At 39.0% G+C, this 23,676-nt stretch overlaps 1 protein-coding gene and 1 long non-coding RNA gene across 2 annotated transcripts in view; one reads left to right on the plus strand and one right to left on the minus strand.

The window, feature by feature from the left end:
• Fbxl7 (F-box and leucine-rich repeat protein 7) overlaps nucleotides 1-23,676 on the minus strand; it is a 355,111-nt gene that overhangs the window by 116,108 nt on the left and 215,327 nt on the right. The gene's annotated exons all lie outside the window — the stretch shown is intronic.
• Gm52205 lies at nucleotides 8,647-15,788 on the plus strand. Its single transcript, XR_003951617.1, has 3 exons — nucleotides 8,647-9,220; nucleotides 13,143-13,332; nucleotides 14,550-15,788. It is a non-coding gene; the product is annotated as a predicted gene, 52205 (long non-coding RNA).

Raw genomic sequence — 23,676 nt, forward strand, 5'->3', positions numbered from 1 at the left:
GAAGCCTTAGAAAAATTGGAGAGGAGTCCCTGTATTCCCAGGGGTGAAGGAGTCACAGAATTCAAGTGCCTTGTGAAGGATTCAGGACCATGGACAACAACCAGAACCTCACCTGCCTCCACCTCCAAGTTCGAAAGTAAGAATCAAAAACTAAACTAAACTAAACTAAACTGCCTTTATTGCTTTCAGCCATGTTTCTTGTTAAGTTCCTATTGTTCTCTATTTGTAAGGTTTTCCTACATGCTCCCTGTAATCAGGTGAGCGTGATTTATTCAGTTGTCCAACTCTTGGCAAAATAGTGAACTGACTACTTTCCAAATCAGAAATATAGATTCTGCACTACCAGAGGCACATGCCAAGGTTGGAAGGTAATTGACAATGATGGGAATCCCAGGGCCATAGCCAGATGAGCTGGGGAAAAGTAATCCATAGAGGAATAAGGAAAATGAAATATGAACCATATACATATACAAACACACACATGCATATACAACCAGATATACATGACATATACGCACAACATATATATTAGGATAAATTATAATCCCTTCAAAGATATTTATGTTCTATCCCTCAAGTTTCTTACTGTTTCTTTCCAAGGTATAATGAAATGTGTAGATTAAATTAACTTCACTGGAACTGAAGAGATCTGTTAAAAGTGCTTGCTGTTGGTGCAGAATATCTGGATTTAGTTCCCAGCACCCATATTTGGCAGGCATCTACAACTCCAGTTACACAGGTTCCCAATCCCTTTCTGTCCTCCTTAGGCACCTGTACCCAGGTGTTCATATCCACACATACATACAGGCACTTAATTAAAGATAAAATGATTGTTAAATAGCAAACAAACAAATTAGACTTCTGATTCACAGTTGTTAAGAGTTACCTGTAAATTTTCAGTTATTTGGTTGTAGTTAGTTACTACAGCAGCAATAAGAATTGATAAAACATGTACACAGAGTTCACATGTTCACTGAAGGAAAGAGTCAAGGACAATAAGGTCCCAGCAGATATTTGAAAAGCAGGGCTTTGCACGATTTGCTTTCTTCTGTTTTGATAAATTGACTAAAGCATCCAGAGAATACATCATTCTTTATTCATCTCTTTTGTCAAGGTAGAATAAACCATAGAGAATCACATACATATAGACATGTACACACATATATACACAACACACATATAAAATGCCATATTTTAAAATTTTATCTTCTCTCACTTTGACATATTAAAAAATCAACAGCAACGAGTACAGAACTCAGTAAAATACAATACAGTTCACTAGACATTTGTAGTCTTAAAATATCTTTAAGATTAGGGATGAACTATTAAATATAATATTTAACAGGAAGGCAAATTCAATCGGATTTGGAGAAGGGAGTTGATATAAAGCAAATATCAGGTTGTTATTTGTGGAACTGTTGCTTCCTTTATAGTTAAACACTGGAATTTTATACATGGAGAAGAATGACCATGCATGTTCACAGATCCGGATAACTGTTGATGCCTTTGGAGAACTCACCCAGACTTAAGGAACTGTGGAAGCAGAGACATAAAGCAACAACAGGAGAATGAGGAGAATAACAAGGGCTCCTTTGTAGGAGGAGGATGGAAGACTACGGTGACCCAGCTCTTTCCTCCACTAACATATAAAACTTGGCCAGGTTTACACTGTGACCTGTGCCAACATGCTTCCCTTAAATCCCCACAATCACAACAAGCAGAAGGTATTATTCCCCTCACTTTAATAGACCTACAGACCTCTGTAAGTGGCCCAAACTGACGGAGTGTCTGTGGCTGAGCCAGCAGCAGTAGTGTAAAGGTATCTGACCCCAAAGCATTGCTTTTCTCATCATGTTTCTTGGAGATGAGTACACAAAACCTTTTCTTTAACTCTTTGTCTTCCAGACAGAATTCTATTTCCTCCCCATGGGAACGGGAGTTTTTTAATGAAATCAGACAGTGATTCAGAAGCCTCCCATGCTGTCAGACTCGGTCTCATTGATAAGTTAAGTATACCACTGTTCTCCCCTGGAAGAAAGAATGGTGTTCCATCTTGCTAGCCTCCTCTAGTCTCGTCGAGATTGTACAGTTCTGAAACATGACAGGATGTAGAAGATGGCACTAAAAGAAGGAGCTAAAAATGTGTGCATGTGTTAGTCCAGGAGTTTTCAAAAGAATATTTTTAATTTTTATAAAATGTGTTTTAGATTTTATTATTTTATGTGTATGAATGTTTTGCCCATGTTAATGTTGTTCCATATGGTGCCCGTCGCCCATCGAGATGAGCAGACGGTTTCATATCTCTTGGGACCGAAGCTAAAGACAATTTTGAACTGCCACATGAGTGCTGGGAACTGATCCTGGATCCTATACACCTCCATAGCCCAAATTTCAATTGTGTGTGTATGTGTGTATGTGTGTGTGTAGGGGATATTGCCCCAAACCTCAGCAATTTTTATGTATTCCTTATCAATTATTTGCTTAATTCAACTATTGATAGCATTTTGTGAGCATTGGATTATCATTTTAGCTTCTTTAGCTAGAGATCACTATTGTCTTAGAACTAGGGGTCTCTGATTGGAATGGACAAGCAGATTCTTTGAACAACATTGTGCCTGTCATTCAAAGGTCTTTTCAGTGGCAACTCATTGTTTAGCCCTATCTCCTTAGAAACAGGTCGGGCCTGAAATCAAATTTTCTCATTCACATACAGAGCTTCTTTCATTTAAAACACCTTGAAGTATATCCATTTCCCAAACATCATTAGAAATCTCAGGGTACTGATGCTGTGTCCTGAAATCCCCCCACCCTGCTATCCCAAAATGATATAATATTGCAAGGTGTTAGCAAAAGTGTCACAGCCAGGGAAATGACATTGACTTAGCTTAGTTGATTAACTTTTAAATATTTATAAAAATGTTATCAGTCTCTAATTGCTTTTTATTGGACAAGAACCACTTCTGGACTTCCCTGTATCTATTTCATGTTTATTTGCCCTACCCATCCTGAGTAGACGTTATTTTTGCCACAAAACAAGAAATTATCTAATAAAACCGTAAGAGCTGCACATGCTTGGGGACGTAATTTGCCCACTCTCAGGGTAATGAGATGAGGGTTCTGTATTTCCTGTATCTTCAAGCATTGCTCTTTGTTATGTGTGGGGATTTTGTACTCTTCTGGCCACTAGAAATGGCACCAAAGATAACGGACTACATTTACATAATCAATAAAGACACAGATATCACTTCACTCTGGGCTTCTTCCTCTTTTTTTCCCACTACTCTTCTGTCTTCAGTGGCTACTGTTTTTGGATTTTTTACAAGACTGACTTATGGACTGGGGTGTGACATATTTTGAAGTTAAGCATTTTTACTGTCTTGATATAGTTACATTAGTCACTTGTTTCAAAGTCTTTTGCGTGTTCTATGTTGAATTTTAAAATCACATTGCTATGATGTCTGAGGGATTAGATTGTTAATTTGCTTAATGGTCATTTACAAAAAACGATTTAATGCCAGGATAAAAATGGATGGATGGAATATGGATTTATCAAATATTTCTATATCTCACTCTGTACAATGATTAATTTTTCCCTCAGAGAATTTTCTCCCTACTCAATATGAATTTATCTATACTATTGGGTCAGTTTTAACGGTTCCACATTGATTCATTCAAGATATATACATACACACTGATAATTAGTTAAATAGAGTCAGTATCACTTATTAGAGAATTCCAATGGAGAGTGCTCAGGAATCCTAATTGGGACCTTGTGCCTTCCCCACGAGAAAGCAGCTGGCAGTGCAAATAGTAAATGCCAAAGGCCATGTGGCAAGGCAGAACACGATACAATAAGTGTTACTTGAACACTCTCCTTTCCTCTATATTCTGCTGCTTGTCTCTCCAGGGAAGGAGAATGATCTATGATTTTGGCAAATGGGTTGAAATAGCATTTACATACCATCGCTCACTATCTGGGAGTGTTTCCCTATATGATGCTTCATACTCTTTCAGTGGATACTCTTTTGACTAATTGAGTCATGCATGCTCAGAGATGCGAGTCAAATGAATGAAGCCATGCACATCCTCTGATACATACATATATATATGCACATCTACTGCTCAGTGCAACCAATATCCAGTTTGTGCCAGTCACCACCAGCACTACATTGCACCAGATTCAGGCCTAGGTGGACCATGCCTGGCCTCACACCAATGGAGAATTTGACACAGTTCTGTGCCATACCACAGATGTAACTGCCGTGGCTTGCCAACTGAGCTCAGAAAAGCACACTCTCCCATCATTCAAAATTCTGATGCTGGCTGTCTTCTTTGTCTTATGTTATTGGCTGTTTATTAAACCTCTCCTTACGTGCTTAAGAGTTAACAAACTGCACAATGTTACTCTGCAGACTAAGATGTGTTGCTGACTTTAGCATGCATAGTATCTGAAATCATTGGCTGATGCATGTCATTGGGCACTCATTAGTGCAGATATGACTAATAGAATTGTGTTGAAAACAACAGCAACTTAGCGAGCAAGGCGAGCAGCCTGGGATGGAAATGCAACTTCTTCAGGAAATTGCTTACATTTATTTCTACTCTAATGAGGCACCTCTAAATTTTCATCTTGTGTTTCCATATGTGCTTGCTAGTTGTACAATATTCCTAAAACAGAGTTGTTCATTTGAGGCTATGGTGTACAGAAACAGACACTAGATGCCCACTTGTGTTCTGGGAATGGGGAGGCTGATCCACTGAGACAGTGCCTTCCCAGTATAGGAATCTCTCAAACAGCTTCCTGGCAGATGATCAAACCTGAACTAGCAGATCAAAGCCCACTCTTAATTGTTTACTAATGTACCATGGAATGAAAGAATGTTCATTCAGTCATTTAAGGCATGCCCTCTTTTGAATAAGAATTCTAGATTTTTTTAAAAAATGTAATTTTATCTCTGTTTCTATCAGAATCTCATTCGGTAATCCTGTATCTACTGTTTGAATCAGAATCTCCATGGAATCCACCATGGAACCTGCAGACTGGTTTCTAGCTCACAGCATCTGCCTCTCAAGTCTTGGAAGAATAGGTGTATGTCAGCATACCTTGGAAGACTATCAGTTTTTAAAACAGAAATATTTTATATCACGGTGAAAAGAAAAGATCTAACTAACTTAGGGGATAGATAGCTGCCTTCTCAGAGAGTTCTGTCCATCGGAATAAAATGTGGCATGTGGAAGGCAGACTGATTTCTTCACTGGTGTTTATGAGTTAGAAAATTAGATTATCTCTTGTCTCGGCTATTTTTCAGGTTTAATGAGGCTAGGTAAAACCAAGGCCAAGCCTGAAACAAAGTAGGCATATTGCAAAGTGATTCCTCTTTCTATCCAGGAGTGAATATATTCTAAGAAAATATACACCAGGGATAACGGAATTCATGGTTAAAATGGAGGCAATTGTATTTCAAAGTACTCAGAGATGTATTCATGACAGCAAAGCAAGAGCTCAGAAGAAGATGTGCAGTTTTTAGGTCCCTGGCTTTACATATTCATTCGTCACTTTCATCCTTAGCCGTGAAACCAGAACAGACAGTGCCTGTGTGCCAGTTTTGTGGCACTAACTAAATTAACAACCATTTATTGAATACTTCCTTATTACCACTCTGCAGGAGGACAGAATTAAACATGTGCCTCACTGTGCAGAGGGGTCACAGATGTGTGCAGAGACATTCAAATTTCAACAGAACATGTGTAATTCACACCTAGAATATTGTTTAGAAAACAGAGACATATGGCCAGATTCTGCCTTTGGCTGAGGGTAAGGAGAGTTATATAAAAGTGGAAGACATCAGGTATTTAACAGGTGTGAGCTTTTATAGGTAAGCTCACACCTCTCTCTTTTGTGAGCCTGGGGTGCTGCCCCTATCTCTCTTCACCAGTGTGATATACTTATGTCATTGTGGCTCACGTAGATCTGTGCTTTTGCTAATTTCCCTTCCTTTCCTAATGTTTTCTATACGAATGTCTCCATTATTTGCACCATGATTTTCTTCACACCAAAAGGTGTCTCCCAGCTTCAGGTATGAGGAAATCTGAACATACATCTCTGTACATACATTTACACTAGCTCTGATTGAAACATGAAATGATAATAGCGTCCTGTGATCATGGTTGAGAGTTGTTCCTATCCCTGTACCCTGCTGTCATGGTTCTACCTGTATAGTGTGAGACATGATGTCACTCAATAGCTATTACTTACTCTTTGGTTTGTTAGTGTTTCTATGTGTTATTTAACTTTGGGGTCACAGTCATGCCCAGATAGCAGGTAGATCATGTGCATGTCTGTTTATGGTGATTCTGGAAAAGATCAGCATTTAGATCTGTTGCCTGAGACTGTATGCTCTGCCATCAAGAAATGTAGCTGACCACCTTTTAAGCCACTGAGAGTCCAGGTAGGACAGAAGGGATAAAAAAGATTCAATCTTCTACCTATGCATCTAGGAATAGACCACACATCACCAATTGCATTTTTTTTTAATTCCAGTTTCTACTGTCTTTAGACTCCAGGACTTAGACTGGGCCCTCCAGCCCATATTCTGAGGCCTTCAACATTGAGCATACTTCCTTACTGGCATCCTCGTAGCTCTAGCTATCATATAGTGTGTCATGGAATTTAGCCTTCATAACATTTGAGTCAATTCTCAAACTTATTCCATCCATGTATCCATGCATCCATGCATCCATCCATGCATCCATCAACATCCATCTCTCCACCAATCCATCCATCCATCACCCATCCACCCATCCATCTATCCACTCATTCATCCATCCGTCCATCCATCATCCATCCATCCATCCATCCATCCATCCATCCATCCATCCATCATCCACCCACCCATCCATCTGTACTTCCATAAACACATGCGTGTATAAACATATGCTTTTCCCCTCTCTGGAAAACCCTCTCCTATCTAGTTGATTACAGTTATCAGTGAGAAATAAACTGTGTGTCCCATAATTTATTTTCAACTCCAAAGAGTTCAAGCTTTTTTCTTGGTATACAAAAAAGTATGAGTCCAAGATGGAAAAATGCTTTGATATAAGGGAAAAAACTCAGGTCACCCTTGTGCTGATATGAAAGGATTAGCACGATTTTCTTCCATCTTAGTGATTCCTGTTGAATTAGACATAGTTTATGACAGAAACAACTCCACACCATTTAATGATCTAGTGCTTATCTCAATTTTTACAGATGATAAGATATTTTTTCCAAAAGAAGATTTCACATTTTATATTTCAAAAGAATTTTTTTCAAATTTGCAGCTTGTATGTTCTCATACTTAAATTATTTCTAAGATACTTATTTACATCAATTGTTACATAATAGATGAATTATTTAACAGATGTTCAGCATATATGTATGATTGAATTTACTGCTAATGAAACATTTAATACCCTATGTCAATAATATCCAAACTATAAAGTATTACAGATTTGTAATCAAATACTTAGCTAAGTAAGTACTATCAGGGAGAGGCAAATAGAATGGATTTAGACATTATCTTCTTTTCTTAAGCAGAATGCATATTAATTTTCACAGTAGCAAGGCAAAAAGGTTCAGAAATAAAATATTTAAAAGATGGAAAGTTTGATACATATAGTTCAAAGATAAGTGACAACGTTCCAGTGTTGGTAAGAGAGTAAACAACAGTAACAACAGCAGCAGCATATAGACAACAGACACCGACTCTCAAAAGCAGTGTGGGACAAACACTGAAGAAAACATAGCTTGGAACAAGGCCAAAGTTCCTTAGAGCCCAACTGTATGTCAGCACAGGGTGACAATTAGATTTCATGTGAAGGCCATTGGTTACAGACTCAATTCTATTCAGAATAAGCTGTTCAGAAAAAAAAAAAAAAGAATTGTAATGCATTTTAAAAATATCTCAACCAGAATGTTAAATTAAAGCTAGGTAGAAACATTTTATTAGCCTTTTCGCATTAAAAAAAAAAATCACAAGTCATGTATTTCATTCTTTGATTAGCTTGATAAATGCTTTCCAGGAATTATTTCAATTAATTTTCCAAACAATTATAAGAAGGTAGTATTCCTTTAATCTTAATCTTAATTTTAGAACTTTATATTTACAGATAATGAGAATGATGTAGCTTAAATCATTCACTCTGGCTAATAGAACTAATAATTCCCAAATATTAGATGAAATATGAACCTTAAAACAGAAACCTGTTTAGATTAAAGTCAATACCCAGCCTGGGACGGTTCTTTAATAAAGTGATTGTGCCCACAGAGACTGAACCAACAACCTCAGGGACTGTGCTAGGCACTCTGCAAAAATATGTTAGAGTTGTGTAGCTTACTCTTCCTGGGGGACTCCAGACAGTGGGAGTAGGGCTGTCTCTGGCTTTGTTGCTTGCTTTTGGGGCTCTTTTCCTCCTACTGTAAGGAGAAAGAGGAAGAGGAGGAGAAGGAGGAGGAGGAAGAGCAGCAGCAGGAGGAGGAGGAGCAGGAGGAGGAGGAGGAGCAGGAGGAGGAGGAGCAGGAGCAGGAGCAGGAGCAGGAGGAGGAGCAGGAGCAGGAGCAGGAGGAGGAGCAGGAGGAGGAGCAGGAGGAGGAGGAGGAGAAGGAGGAGGAGGAGGAAGAGGAGGAGGAGCAGGAGGAGGAGGAGGAGAAGGAGGAGGAGGAGCAGGAGGAGGAGGAAAGTATTTGTGGCATTAAAGAGATACCTTGGCAGTGAAGAATAATTGCTGCTCTAGAGGAAGATATGGGTTGAGTTCCCAGCATCACATTGTATCTCGCAATCATCCCTGATCCCAGTTTTAAGGGATCTGATGCTCAGCTCTGACCTACAAGCTCAACAGGCTCAAATCCATCTCTCTGCATTCAGGCAAACAGCAATGCACATAAAATAAAATGAACCATTTTAAAAGTTAAAGTGATTGTGATAGCAATATTTTAAGATCGCTCATCCTGATGCCCACTCCACACTATGCATGCTCTTGTGGATTCTCTTACAGCTGTGCTTCTCAGCAACAAAATCTGTCAAAAGGTGAAATGATGTCCTTTATACTTTAACAAAAGGCTTTCTCAAAGGTGCTTTTGATGGAGTAAGCTTCCATGTTGTACAGATCCCACCACAAGGAACTGAAGATCATCTTTGGCGAACAGCCAGAGAACTTCAACTCTTCCTGTAACTGCCTGTGGGTGAGTGAATACTGCCAACGATGCAGTTAGAGAAAGATTGTTTTTCAGTAAACCTGACACCTTCAGGATCAGCAGCTGAGGCTCCACCCAAGCCAGATCCAGATTCTATGGATTCTTGCCCCATAGAAAAATTCATATGATAAAAAACATGTGATGTATTATGTATGCCATCAAGCTTCAGGGTCACTCGTTATATAGTAATTAATAAGTCCATATGCTCTGTTTCAGTGCTGGGAACATATCAAAGCACATTGCTGCACAATAAAATAATCCAAACACCTTACTTCCATGTAACATTCACTTGAATGATGACTTACATGGAAAAAAAAATTAAACATGTGACGTGGCAGTTCCAGTTCCAGGAGAAAAGAGACCCCATGAACTGGAAGAAAAAAATCTTTTTAGTTCTATATGTCATCCATTTCAAGGTGGCAAAGAATCAGGAAGCTCAGACCCAAGGCATCTTTAGATTTCAGAGTCCTTGCCAGCCTATTCTCTTTCCTGCACACTACACTATGATATTTATAGTACCCAAAGAGACATAATCCATTAGATAGGAAGAGAAGGAAAGGGAAATGATGTACTTAAAGTTAACTAACTCAGAAAACAGCAACATGAAGTGGTTGAAAGAAAATGAGAAAAGCAGGCTGTTGTACAACTCAAAGAGAAGCCACTTCTGTTAACATGCACACAGGGGACTGAAAGGCAATGGCTGTCCTGGAAGAAAATAAGCTCACATTTTCTCCTCTTTTCCCTTCCCATTCATGATATATACTTTTAAATGTCTGGTATTTATGATCACTTAAAAGGAAATGACTCAGAATTTTCTAATTCTCTATCTGGACATCACTGGCTTACATCAGAGTTCAAATGTTTACAGTTTTTATTTTATTTTATTTTATTTTATCTTATTTTATTTTATTTTATTTTATTTTATTTTATTTTATTTTTTGCTGAGAGGCAATCATTTGCTTCAGTAAACTCAGTGATCCAGACAACATACACCTTGAAAATTAAAATTATCCTCATTATCTTTCTGTCTCACCATCTTCTGCACTGTTCTATAGCAAGTGCCTAGACAAAGGTCTCTGACTTCTTGGTTCAATGCAGAGTTATTGAAGATGAGATATTTGCACTATATACTATAACATATTAAATTTTGGGGTCCAGGGTGCCTTGTTCTTTTTTTTTTTAATACACCTTGTTATTCTGTAAAACTCCAACAAAAGTCTCAAAGGACTCACAAAATTTCATTGATTATAGCAGCACTCTGTTCCCATAAAGTCTCAGGTGAGCTGAAAATAGTGGAACCTGGAACCTGGAACCTGGCTTGTTAACCATCATAGGCTAGCATCTCAGCACACTGGCGACCCTGGTGATTATGCTTGTGAATGGAGAGCTGTCTCTAAGCTGTAGCTGGCTGCTGTCACTGAGCCTCCAGACAAGATCATGTTCATACTACATATTACTCTACATAGACTCTAGGAAGATGTCTACATTAAACACACACACACAAAGTATTGTTTCTGTTATATGTATGTCAGTTGTGCACTCTCATAAAGCTGCAAAAATCTAAATATGGGGTCCATCTGTATCTCTGTAAGGTCCAGCCTACTGGCCAGTGAAGAGACCATGAAAACCTCAGCAGAGATACAGGAGGAAAACAGCAGCCCTGACTACTTACTTGGTGCTATTTCATTGATGACTTAGTTTCATGCTTCTTTGCATCAGAGCTAATGTCAAAGGGTTTTGTGTAATATATAGTGCACGTGTGCCTGAGGTTAACATGTCATCATTGAGCTGTGTGTTTAAAAGACGTCTTCATGACCATGTACATGTAAGGGATAGTAATTTGATTTCTCTGAGATATTGAACAGCAGGATAATTTTCTGTGGCATGTGGGTGCTTTGCATAATAGAATATATCCCAGACAATTCAGAGAACAGGATATCCCCCAGCTTTACTTGAAGTATATTTGTATCTCTCTAGGTTTTTCTTTACTCATTTGAGAGAAACAAAAGATTGTGGCTCAAAAATAATGAATGATGGCTCTTTAAAGTTATGTGGTATAAACATTTAACACTCATTTACTTGGTGGTAATTTGAGAGATAACTTTTGCAGCATTTTAGGTTGTATCAAAAAGAGCTCCATCATTGGGCACACATGGCAACTTTGACTTTGTCATTCTGATGGGTTTTCTTCCTATTCCTCTTGGCTGTTGGATTCAGTGTTTCCACCGGTTGCTTCTTTCATCATAGCCATAATTTAATTATGGAATACATGCCAACCAAGACAAACAGTGTCAGAGAACAAAGGAGGGAAATAGGCCATTTTGACTTATCTGTTATCTTGGAAACGGGAATCGTTGAGTTTGGTGAGAAAGTGAAACATTATAGAGTGGAGAAAGAATGGTTGATGTGGGTACTAACCAAGTCTCACTTCCCTCTGTCCCCAGCCTTCAGCCTTTGGGGCTTGTGGAGTCCCATGAGTGCACAAAGATTTCCTGCACACATAGGTACTCTCTATCTCACAGAAACACACATGGAAACATAAATAACTTTCATTTATGAATGAGAAGACATTGGCACCAGTAGTCACTAGCTCTCTCGCAGATAAAAAGGAAAATGCTAGCCGACTTTTCTGACATCCATGTCTCTGTGACAGTAGCACAAGACGTCTGGTCATAGAATATTTTTGAGTACATTTTTGTTATCAGCTTTGGCAAACATTTAGCATTCTGTGTGTCACCAGGACTTGAGGTCTTTGGAAAGTTGAGACTCCTTGAGATCAGTATGTAAAGCCCCTCTGAGCTTCCTAGAAGTGGAACAAAATATCAAAGCGTTTTTCTTTCAGAAAAGTGAAAGTGCTATTGGTCCATTGAATGCATGCAGCATCAGCCAATGTGTGCCACATGGCCTCTGTGAGGCAGCGCATTGGCATTGGCCTCTCTGGTTTTGTCTATTCTGTCATCGTTTCCCATAGCTTTTCTGGGGCATAAAACTTCTCTTTGAAGGAAGAAGAAAAAAGAGCATATTCTTTTAGGAAAGAGTTCTAAACAGGAGACACAAGAGACACAGAGCTTGAAGTCACAGGTGGTGGTGTGCAATCTGGCTTACTCTGTGGAGCTCATAGTGATTCCATTCACTCTATACTCTGGGGGTGGGGCTCATAGTAATACTGCTTACTCCATACTCTGTGGCAATTCCTGATGAATAAAATTCTTCTCAACTTCATGAAAAGGAAATTAAAAAAAAAAAACAGAAATCTAGGCCTTCATATTTCTTCTGCATAATTTAATATTCTAAACTCCTACCTTGTGAAGTTAATCAAGTCCTTATTTCTGTGTTTCCATGGTACTAGTATGTGTGATAAATTATAACAAATCAGTTACCTTGAGTGCATCAGTCCAAATAAAAACTCTTTCCAGCTATAACCTTGCCCCTTGTATTCAAACACCAATGTGTGTGTGTGTGTGTGTGTGTGTGTGTGTGTGTGTGTGTAGGGGAGTAGTCTTTCTCTACTATTTCAGAGCTACCACTAATATCTAGATCATCTGATTCTATTCACCCAAATGCCCGTTCTTATTAAAATCTACTGGTAGAATTTTTTCCCAATTTTCCTCTTATGGCGAATGGATTGAAAGTCCTCCAAAGACCACTGTGTCCAGTAACTATGAAACTATTTTCCTAACTTATTATTGGCGGTTGTCAGAGATATCATGAAGTCCAGTGATTATTTGTATGAGACTGCATCCTTGGTGTTAATATCACGGAGGCTTTGTGAGAAAGGGGACTTCTAAGAGTTATTATTAGCATTATTAGCATTAGTGACAAGCTTTCTTTTCCTTCCTTCCTTCCTTCCTTCCCTCCCTCCCTCCCTCCCTCCCTTCTTCCCTTCCTTCCTTTCATTTTCACTGAGAAGCACGGGCCCTGTGGCATGAGATGGCTCTGTGAATAAAGGCACTTGCAACAAACTTGAAGACCTGAGTTCCATCCCATTTGGCGGAAGCAGAAAAAGGGCTCACCGATGTTTTCCTCTGACCCACACATGTGTTTGTACACATGTGTGTACTATATAAGGAAATGGGACAGCAATCAAGAAAAGTAGCCAGGTATCACCTATTTTACTTATTATGCCACTGGGAACTCAGAAATGCATGGATTTAGTGGGTATAGTGGGTAATCCCTGGCCCTACACTGAGCTGGCAGTATAGTCAAGGCTGGGAACTCCAGCTCTCACCCCGTCCAGACTTCTTTAAGTCATCTTAACAGAGTTTCCAGGTGCTTGTTGTAAATTAAGAATACAAAAAAAAAAAAAATACAATCTTGGTCAAGGGTTGGAGGTAGTGGAAACTGAAATATATTGTAAAGGCATGACCAACTACTCCTTTCCATTATTTTTATGGAAAGAACTACTGCTTCTAGGAATAATAAACAGCCACTAGAAAAACTCAGTCCTTAACTGGGTCTGGGTAACAGTGCTCAATACCAAGATGACTAATGAATCCATTCTGAATTTCTGAGGAAAGAGTAAGATTATAGGTCTATGAACGTAATCTTTCTAACAGAAGGCCACCAGAACTTTGTGTCTGTTTGTTCTTGTAGCCAATTAAAAAAAAATCATGCAGAATTTCCCCAATCACTGAGAGTTTTAATGTTGCATTGTAAGTGAACTCCCAACCTTGTCATATTTGTCCACAGATCAGGGCGAATACAAGGCAATTGTGATCAACTGCTCTGCTGCATCACACAACTCACATTGAGGCTATGCATCACTTGACAGTGAGGTTAAACATTGCCCCTGATCATTTTTAAGCTTATTCAGAAACCTGATTATTCACTTGCCAAAATCAGCTCTCAAGGAAATAAATGATCTGCTGAAAGAACAATGTAGGGAACTCAGACATTAAAATGTTTATTGGATTCATCAGTCAGAAGCATAGTATTGGAGGAGAAAGAAAGGCAAAGAGTAGAGGAGTATTTTAGTTTCTTTTTCTGATTACTATGATAAAACACTCTGACAATGCAACTTAAAGGAGAACCAACTTATTTGATTCACAACTGTAGGTAACTGTCCATCAGAGCATGGAAGCCAAGACAATGGGACCTTGAAACAATGGGCCACATCAAGTCCACAGTCTGAATGAATGTATATATTCTAATACTTGTTTTCCTTTCCCTACCTTTATACAGTTCAGAATCTTTTCCAAAGAAGGATGCCACCCACAGTGGTCATGTCTTCCTCCTTCAATTAATTTAACTAAGATATATAATAAAAGAAAATCCATCACTGAGACTTTATCATTGACTATAGATTTTCTCATTGCAGTTAATCGAAGCATCACATGACTAGCTGACTGTCCAGCCTCTCCCCAGCTTATTGCTTCTGGTCCAAGAGTCTGCTGCTGCTGAAGAGCGAAATTTCAGGGACAAAATTAGGAAAAATCTTAACACAGCTGCATTATAATTTTTCCCTAAGCCAATATTTTGCTGCAAAGAAAGGACAAATCCCTGGGTGCATTTTTCTAAGACTGTAGTTAAGAACTGTGTTCTGTTTGAAGTTGCTCAAAGCTCCTGAGGATGTTCTAGAAGAATAATTTGTGGTTGATTAATTTTAGGGAGGAACATACCCACATCTGCATAAAAACATGTCATGTAAAATAAATAAAATAAAGCTATAATATATATAATAAGAGGTCACTAACAGTTCTCTGGTGTGTTGGCAAATCCTTGATATGTGGCAAGATGTTACATCTCCCATTCCTTCTTTTTGTAAACTAACATCAGTTAATAACTCTCATTATTGGTCTGGTCTTAGTAGGTCAGAAAAAAAGCCAACAGCTTGAGACTAAAAATGAAATGGAAAGAATCTTTTGAGAACAGCAAAATCTAAAGCCCACAAAAACTGGAAAGTATTTCATAGATTGAGAATGGACCAATCAAATCAAATTATTCATCAGAGATATTCCAGGAAGTGTAGACAGACTGTTTGACAAAGTCATGCAAAGGGGGGGGTGGTGCACAGGACCTCAGGCTGTAGCTAGAAGAACATCCTGTGGTAGTAAGAAAGCTCAAGGTAATTCACTCCAGATGTCTGACATTCATTGTTGCCTTTAATGATCTGTGCTTCAAATAAACAAAGTACATGCACTATGATATTAATTCATTAAGGGCACTAATTTCTATCTATTTTGTTGTCTGGTGTACTAAAACCTTGAAGATAGACACATGGTCGGCTCTTAAATATTTCTATTCAGTAAATAAAGCCAATAGAATTCTCATCTAAAATATAATGTATGTGATATCTATCTATCTATCTATCTATCTATCTATCTATCTATCTATCTATCTAACTTTTCCATTCCCTTTATTCCCTCCAACCACTCCCATGTTTGCCCCTCATACCCTAGCAAACTAATAGCATCTTTTTCGTTGATTAAAATTTTTACACACACACACATACATACAAACACATAAATAACCCCCTGAGTCAGTAATTCTTCCATGTCTGTATATGATTTCATGGCTCACCACTTTGTATTCAAAAAATAATTAGGAATTCAGACCTAGGAGGGACACATTCTTTCAAAATAATTCTATAACTAGTATGAATGTCTATTCAGCTGTCTTCATTATGAGGTTTTCATGAATCAACAACACTAGAATAACTGGAGATGAGCACCTTGAACAGGTTTGGTCCAAAGTTCTTAACACCATTGCCCACAAGCTCAGTTGGTAGCTATAAAATTTTAAAGAGCACCTCACACCACTCTTCATAGTAATGGATAACACACGTTCTGGGTATAGGCTCATTCTTTAACTTCCCTTTCCCTTTCCCTTTCCCTTTCCCTTTCCCTTTCCCTTTCCCTTTCCCTTCCCCTTCCCCTTTTCCCTCTTTTCCCTCTTTTCCCTCTTTTCCCTCTTTTCCCTCTTTTCCCTCTTTTCCCTCTTTTCCCTCTTTTCCCTCTTTTCCCTCTTTTTTTCCCTCTTTTTTTCCCTCTTTTTTCCCTCTTTTTTCCCTCTTTTTTTCCCTCTTTTTTTCCCTCTTTTTTTCCCTCTTTTTCCCCCTTTTCCCCCTTTTCCCCCTTTTCCCCCTTTTCCCTTTTCCCTTTTCCCTTCTCTTCTCTTCTCTTCTCTTCTCTTCTCTTCTCTTCTCTTCTCTTCTCTTCTCTTCTCTTCCCTCTTCTCTTTCCTCTTTCTTCCTCTATTTGTTTCCTCTTTCTTTTCCTGGTCCCCTTCCTTGTCATGTTTACATTTCTTTTGCTAGATTATACTAATATATTTCCCATCAGAAACCATCTATAACTCATCTGTAGGATCAAACATCTACATGAATTAATTGTGGAATATAGGTCACAGTTCTTTACCTCTGTCAATTCAGGAACCTGGGGTCATGTGGTTCATTGTTACCAGGGCTCTCCTACTCGAAGTATAATGCTATGCAACCCTGCTCATTTCAACTTACAGCATGCCAAGCTAAAGGTCTCCAGGCTTTTCCAAAAACTCCCTGGAGTACAAAATTACTCCTGATTGAGTACCACGGGAAGAGGTAACATTGCCAGACTGAGATTGGGATGGAGCCAGAAGATGTTTAAACATTTAGGGTTAATGAAAAGAATTACCAGCCAAATACTAGAACAGGCCAGCTTAATTCCTTACAATGAGCCGGGCAAGAGGCCAAGTTCAGCTGCCCCAGTTGGCGAAACAGAAAGAGGTGAGGAGATGGGGTGAGAAGCAGACACAAGCACATGGATAAACAAAACTGTAGGACAATATTTATGGATGGAAGAGTAAGTAACAGATGAAAACTCTAGATAACACTGTTTACTTTTGGCTAGACATCAATTGATCTGGTGTTGCATCCTTAGTTACATCGCAGCTGACTAGAGCCTCTCCATTTCCTTTGCCTGAACAGTCTCTACTGGGAGGTCACAGACAACACAGGCTGTTACCCATATTTTGATAAAGTATCAGCTGAGAAAATATCCATTATCAATCATAAAGGACAAAATGAAAACAGTAACAGCCAATCTGTTCATGGCTTTTATTGCTTAATTGCGCCAGTGCAGGCTCTTATCTACCAGTCAACCCACTTGGCTTCTGCCTGCCTTTAGGTTCAGGTAGAAACATCATAAAAGCCTGGCCTCACACTGATCTTCACAATCCCACTGTTCTCTGCTGGGCTCATGGTTTCAGGCTTGTCCCCAAATCACCTTAGTATAAATCATAAGTAAAGGTTGGAACTGACAAAGCTGGGTCCTCTTGGCAGCCTGGGGGTTGGTGGGATCACAGAACAATTGCCTTGGCATTTGATCAATGGGAGCCTGTGCTCAGAGGAACGTTGTCTGCATATCACCATGTAAGGGCCCATCTACTTGAAATCCATATTGCATCTATGTACTACAGACTGTACCTGTGATTTCCTACTCCCCTCTTCATTTTCTTTCACAGGGATGAAACTAGGGTTCCCCCTCTTTCCCCCACCCCCACACGATACCAGAGGGATATGTTCTGAGACTTTACAAACTCTGTCATTTCTGTCTTATGTCTTTGCATGAGACCACATTTCTGTCAGCTCACTCCGTAGCAAATACAGCATCCACAACCTGTTTGGAAAACAGTTTGAGCATACTCCGGCCTCAAATACTTTTTTTTTAAAACCATATTCCTCCTTTCTTGGTACTACTGGAAATGCATAGTTCCTGGATTTTGTGGTTATTCCCAGCTTCCCGGAGAACCTTTGTGAGAACCTGTCACCATCCCCAGTGCCTCACTTCCTTAATCACCCTATCTACTCTGGGGACTAACAGTTTAATACAATTATAATATTGTTGAGTTGATTGCGTCCTTAGTATATGAGTACCACGAAGACAAGATCCTTAATACATTACTAGTTTCCCTCCTATAACTAAAGAATATCTAGCCCAGAGCAGACTACTAAAATATGTGTGCATGTATGTCAACAAACTTCTTTATTTCTATGGTTTTTATGTAAACATAAAACAGTAAATAAAAGTATTGAATCGGCTCATACACAAGTTTTGGTATTTACATTTTTTTTTTCCATTTTTTATTAGGTATTTAGCTCATTTACATTTCCAATGCTATACCAAAAGTCCCCCTTACCCACCCACCCCCACTCCCCTACCCACCCACTCCCCCCCTTTGGCCCTGGCGTTCCCCTGTTCTGGGGCACACAAAGTCTGCGTGTCCAATGGGCCTCTCTTTCCAGTGATGGCCGACTAGGCCATCTTTTGATACATATGCAGCTAGAGTCAAGAGCTCAGGGGTACTGGTTAGTTCATAATGTTTTTCCACCTATAGGGTTGAAGATCCCTTTAGCTCCTTGGATACTTTCTCTAGCTCCTCCATTGGGAGCCCTGTGATCCATCCATTAGCTGACTGTGAGCATCCACTTCTGTGTTTGCTAGGCCCCGGGATAGTCTCACAAGAGACAGCTACATCTGGGTCCTTTCGATAAAATCTTGCTAGTATATGCAATGGTGTCAGCGTTTGGATGCTGATTATGGGGTGGATCCCTGGATATGGCAGTCTCTACATGGTCCATCCTTTCATCTCAGCTCCAAACTTTGTTTCTGTAACTCCTTCCATGGGTGTTTTGTTCCCACTTCTAAGGAGGGGCATAGTGTCCACACTTCAGTCTTCATTTTTCTTGAGTTTCATGTGTTTAGGAAATTGTATCTTATATCGTGGGTATCCTAGGTTTTGGGCTAGTATCCACTTATCAGTGAGTACATATTGTGTGAGTTCCTTTGTGATTGTGTTACCTCACTCAGGATGATGCTCTCCAGGTCCATCCATTTGGCTAGGAATTTCATAAATTCATTCTTTTTAATAGCTGAGTAGTACTCCATTGTGTAGATGTACCACATTTTCTGTATCCATTCCTCTGTTGAGGGGCATCTGGGTTCTTTCCAGTTTCTGGCTATTATAAATAAGGCTGCTATGAACATAGTGGAGCATGTGTCCTTCTTACCAGTTGGGGCTTCTTCTGGATATATGCCCAGGAGAGGTATTGCTGGATCCTCCGGTAGTACTATGTCCAATTTTCTGAGGAACCGCCAGACTGATTTCAAGAGTGGTTGTACAAGCCTGCAATCCCACCAACAATGGAGGAGTGTTCCTCTTTCTCCACATCCTCGCCAGCATCTGCTGTCACCTGAATTTTTGATCTTAGCCATTCTGACTGGTGTGAGGTGGAATCTCAGGGTTGTTTTGATTTGCATTTCCCTGATGATTAAGGATGTTGAACATTTTTTCAGGTGCTTCTCTGCCATTCGGTATTCCTCAGGTGAGAATTCTTTGTTCAGTTCTGAGCCCCATTTTTTAAGGGGGTTATTTGATTTTCTGAGGTCCACCTTCTTGAGTTCTTTATATATGTTGGATATTAGTCCCCTATCTGATTTAGGATAGGTAAAGATCCTTTCCCAGTCTGTTGGTGGTCTTTTTGTCTTATAGACAGTGTCTTTTGCCTTGCAGAAACTTTGGAGTTTCATTAGGTCCCATTTGTCAATTCTCGATCTTACAGCACAAGCCATTGCTGTTCTGTTCAGGAATTTTTCCCCTGTGCCCATATCTTCAAGGCTTTTCCCCACTTTCTCCTCTATAAGTTTCAGTGTCTCTGGTTTTATGTGAAGTTCCTTGATCCACTTAGATTTGACCTTAGTACAAGGAGATAAGTATGGATCGATTCGCATTCTTCTACATGATAACAACCAGTTGTGCCAGCACCAATTGTTGAAAATGCTGTCTTTCTTCCACTGGATGGTTTTGGCTCCCTTGTCGAAGATCAAGTGACCATAGGTGTGTGGGTTCATTTCTGGGTCTTCAATTCTATTCCATTGGTCCACTTGTCTGTCTCTATACCAGTACCATGCAGTTTTTATCACAATTGCTCTGTAGTAAAGCTTTAGGTCAGGCATGGTGATTCCACCAGAGGTTCTTTTATCCTTGAGAAGAGTTTTTGCTATCCTCGGTTTTTTGTTATTCCAGATGAATTTGCAAATTGCTCCTTCTAATTCGTTGAAGAATTGAGTTGGAATTTTAATGGGGATTGCATTGAATCTGTAGATTGCTTTTGGCAAGATAGCCATTTTTACAATGTTGGTCCTGCCAATCCATGAGCATGGGAGATCTTTCCATCTTCTGAGATCTTCTTTAATTTCTTTCTTCAGGGACTTGAAGTTTTTATCATACAGATCTTTCACTTCCTTCGTTAGAGTCACGCCGAGATATTTTATATTATTTGTGGCTATTGAGAAGGGTGTTGTTTCCCTAATTTCTTTCTCAGCCTGTTTATTCTTTGTGTAGAGAAAGGCCATTGACTTGTTTGAGTTAATTTTATATCCAGCTACTTCACCGAAGCTGTTTATCAGGTTTAGGAGTTCTCTGTTGGAATTTTTAGGGTCACTTATATATACTATCATATCATCTGCAAAAAGTGATATTTTGACTTCCTCTTTTCCAATTTGTATCCCCTTGATCTCCTTTTGTTGTCGAATTGCTCTGGCTAATACTTCAAGTACTATGTTGAAAAGGTAGGGAGAAAGTGGGCAGCCTTGTCTAGTCCCTGATTTTAGTGGGATTGCTTCCAGCTTCTCTCCATTTACTTTGATGTTGGCTACTGGTTTGCTGTAGATTGCTTTTATCATGTTTAGGTATTGGCCTTGAATTCCTGATCTTTCCAGAACTTTTATCATGAATGGGTGTTGGATCTTGTCAAATGCTTTTTCTGCATCTAACGAGATGATCATGTGGTTTTTGTCTTTGAGTTTGTTTATATAATGGATTACATTGATGGATTTTCGTATATTAAACCATCCCTGCATCCCTGGAATAAAACCTACTTGGTCAGGATGGATGATTGTTTTAATGTGTTCTTGGATTCGGTTAGCGAGAATTTTATTAAGGATTTTTGCATCGATGTTCATAAGAGAAATTGGTCTGAAGTTCTCTATCTTTGTTGGATCTTTCTGTGGTTTAGGTATCAGAGTAATAGTGGCTTCATAAAATGAGTTGGGTAGAATACCTTCTACTTCTATCTTGTGAAAAAGTTTGTGCAGAACTGGAGTTAGATCTTCTTTGAAGGTCTGATAGAACTCTGCACTAAACCCGTCTGGTCCTGGGCTTTTTTTGGCTGGGAGACTATTAATAACTGCTTCTATTTCTTTAGGGGATATGGGACTGTTTAGAAGGTCAACTTGATCCTGATTCAACTTTGGTACCTGGTATCTGTCCAGAAATTTGTCCATTTCGTCCAGGTTTTCCAGTTTTGTTGAGTATAGCCTTTTGTAGAAGGATCTGATGGTGTTTTGGATTTCTTCAGGATCTGTTGTTATGTCTCCCTTTTCATTTCTGATTTTGTTAATTAGGATTTTGTCCCTGTGCCCTTTAGTGAGTCTAGCTAAGGGTTTATCTATCTTGTTGATTTTCTCAAAGAACCAACTCCTCGTTTGGTTAATTCTTTGAATAGTTCTTCTTGTTTCCACTTGGTTGATTTCACCCCTGAGTTTGATTATTTCCTGCCGTCTACTCCTCTTGGGTGAATTTGCTTCCTTTTTTTCTAGAGCTTTTAGATGTGTTGTCAAGCTGCTAGTATGTGCTCTCTCCCTTTTTTTCTTGAAGGCACTCATAGCTATGAGTTTCCCTCTTAGAAATGCTTTCATTGTGTCCCAAAGGTTTGGGTACGTTGTGGCTTCATTTTCATTAAACTCTAAAAAGTCTTTAATTTCTTTCTTTATTCCTTCCTTGACCAAGGTATCATTGAGAAGAGTGTTGTTCAGTTTCCATGTGAATGTTGGCTTTCTGTTATTTATTTTGTTATTGAAGATCAGCCTTAGTGCATGGTGATCTGATAGGATACATGGGACAATTTCAATATTTTTGAATCTGTTGAGGCCTGATTTGTGACCTATTATGTGGTCAATTTTGGAGAAGGTACCATGAGGTGCTGAGAAGAAGGTATATCCTTTTGTTTTAGGGTAAAATGTTCTGTAGATATCTGTCAGATCCATTTGTTTCATCACTTCTGTTAGTTTCAGTGTGTCCCTGTTTAGTTTCTGTTTCCATGATCTGTCCATTGGTGAAAGTGGTGTGTTGAAGTCTCCCACTATTATTGTGTGAGGCGCAATGTGTGCTTTGAGCTTTACTAAAGTTTCTTTAGTGAATGTGGCTGCTCTTGTATTTGGAGCATAGATATTCAGAATTGAGAGTTCCTCTTGGAGGATTTTACCTTTGATGAGAATGAAGTGTCCCTCCTTGTCTTTTTTGATGACTTTGGGTTGGAAGTCAATCTTATCAGATATTAGGATGGCTACTCCTGCTTGTTTCTTCATACCATTTGCTTGGAAAATTGTTTTCCAGCCTTTCATTCTGAGGTAGTGTCTATCTTTTTCTCTGAGATGAGTTTCCTGTAAGCAGCAAAATGTTGGGTCTTGTTTGTGTAGCCAGTTTGTTAGTCTATGTCTTTTTATTGGCGAGTTGAGACCATTGATGTTAAGAGATATTAAGGAAAAGTAATTGTTGCTTCCTGTTATTTTAGTTGTTAAAGGTGGCATTCTGTTCTTGTGGCTGTCTTCTTTTAGGTTTGTTGAGGGATTACCTTCTTGTTTTTTCTAGGGCGTTGTTCCCGTTCTTGTATTGGTTTTTTTCTGTTATTATCCTTTGAAGGGCTGGATTCGTGGAGAGATAATGCGTGAATTTGGTTTTGTCGTGGAATACTTTGGTTTCTCCCTCTATGATAATTGAGAGTTTGGCTGGGTATAGTAGCCTGGGCTGCAGTTTGTGTTCTCTTAGTGTCTGTATAACATCTGTCCAGGCTCTTCTGGCTTTCATAGTCTCTGGTGAAAAATCTGGTGTGATTCTGATAGGCTTGCCTTTATATGTTACTTGACCTTTTTCCCTTACTGCTTTTAGTATTCTATCTTTATTTAGTGCATTTGATGTTCTGATTATTATGTGTCGGGAGGAATTTCTTTTCTGGTCCAGTCTATTTGGAGTTCTGTAGGCTTCTTGTATGTTCATATGCATCTCATTCTTTAGATTTGGGAAGTTTTCTTCAATAATTTTGTTGAAGATGTTTGCTGGACCTTTGAGTTGAAAATCTTCATTCTCATCCATTCCTATTATCCGTACGTTTGGTCTTCTTATTGTGTCCTGGATTTCCTGGATATTTTGAGTTAGGATCTTTTTGCATTTTCCATTTTCTTTGATTGTTGTGCCGATGTTCTCTATGGAATCTTCTGCACCTGAGATTCTCTCTTCCATCTCTTTTATTCTGTTGCTGATGCTCAAATCTATGGTTCCAGATTTCTTTCCTAGGGTTTCTATCTCTAGTGTTGCCTCGCTTTGAGTTTTCTTTATTGTGTCTACTTCCCTTTTTAGGTCTAGTATGGTTTTGTTCATTTCCATCACCTGTTTGTATGTTTTTTCCTCTT

The sequence above is a fragment of the Mus musculus genome, chromosome 15 (assembly GCF_000001635.26).
Source record: "Mus musculus strain C57BL/6J chromosome 15, GRCm38.p6 C57BL/6J".
NCBI classification, from domain to species: Eukaryota; Metazoa; Chordata; class Mammalia; order Rodentia; family Muridae; genus Mus; species Mus musculus.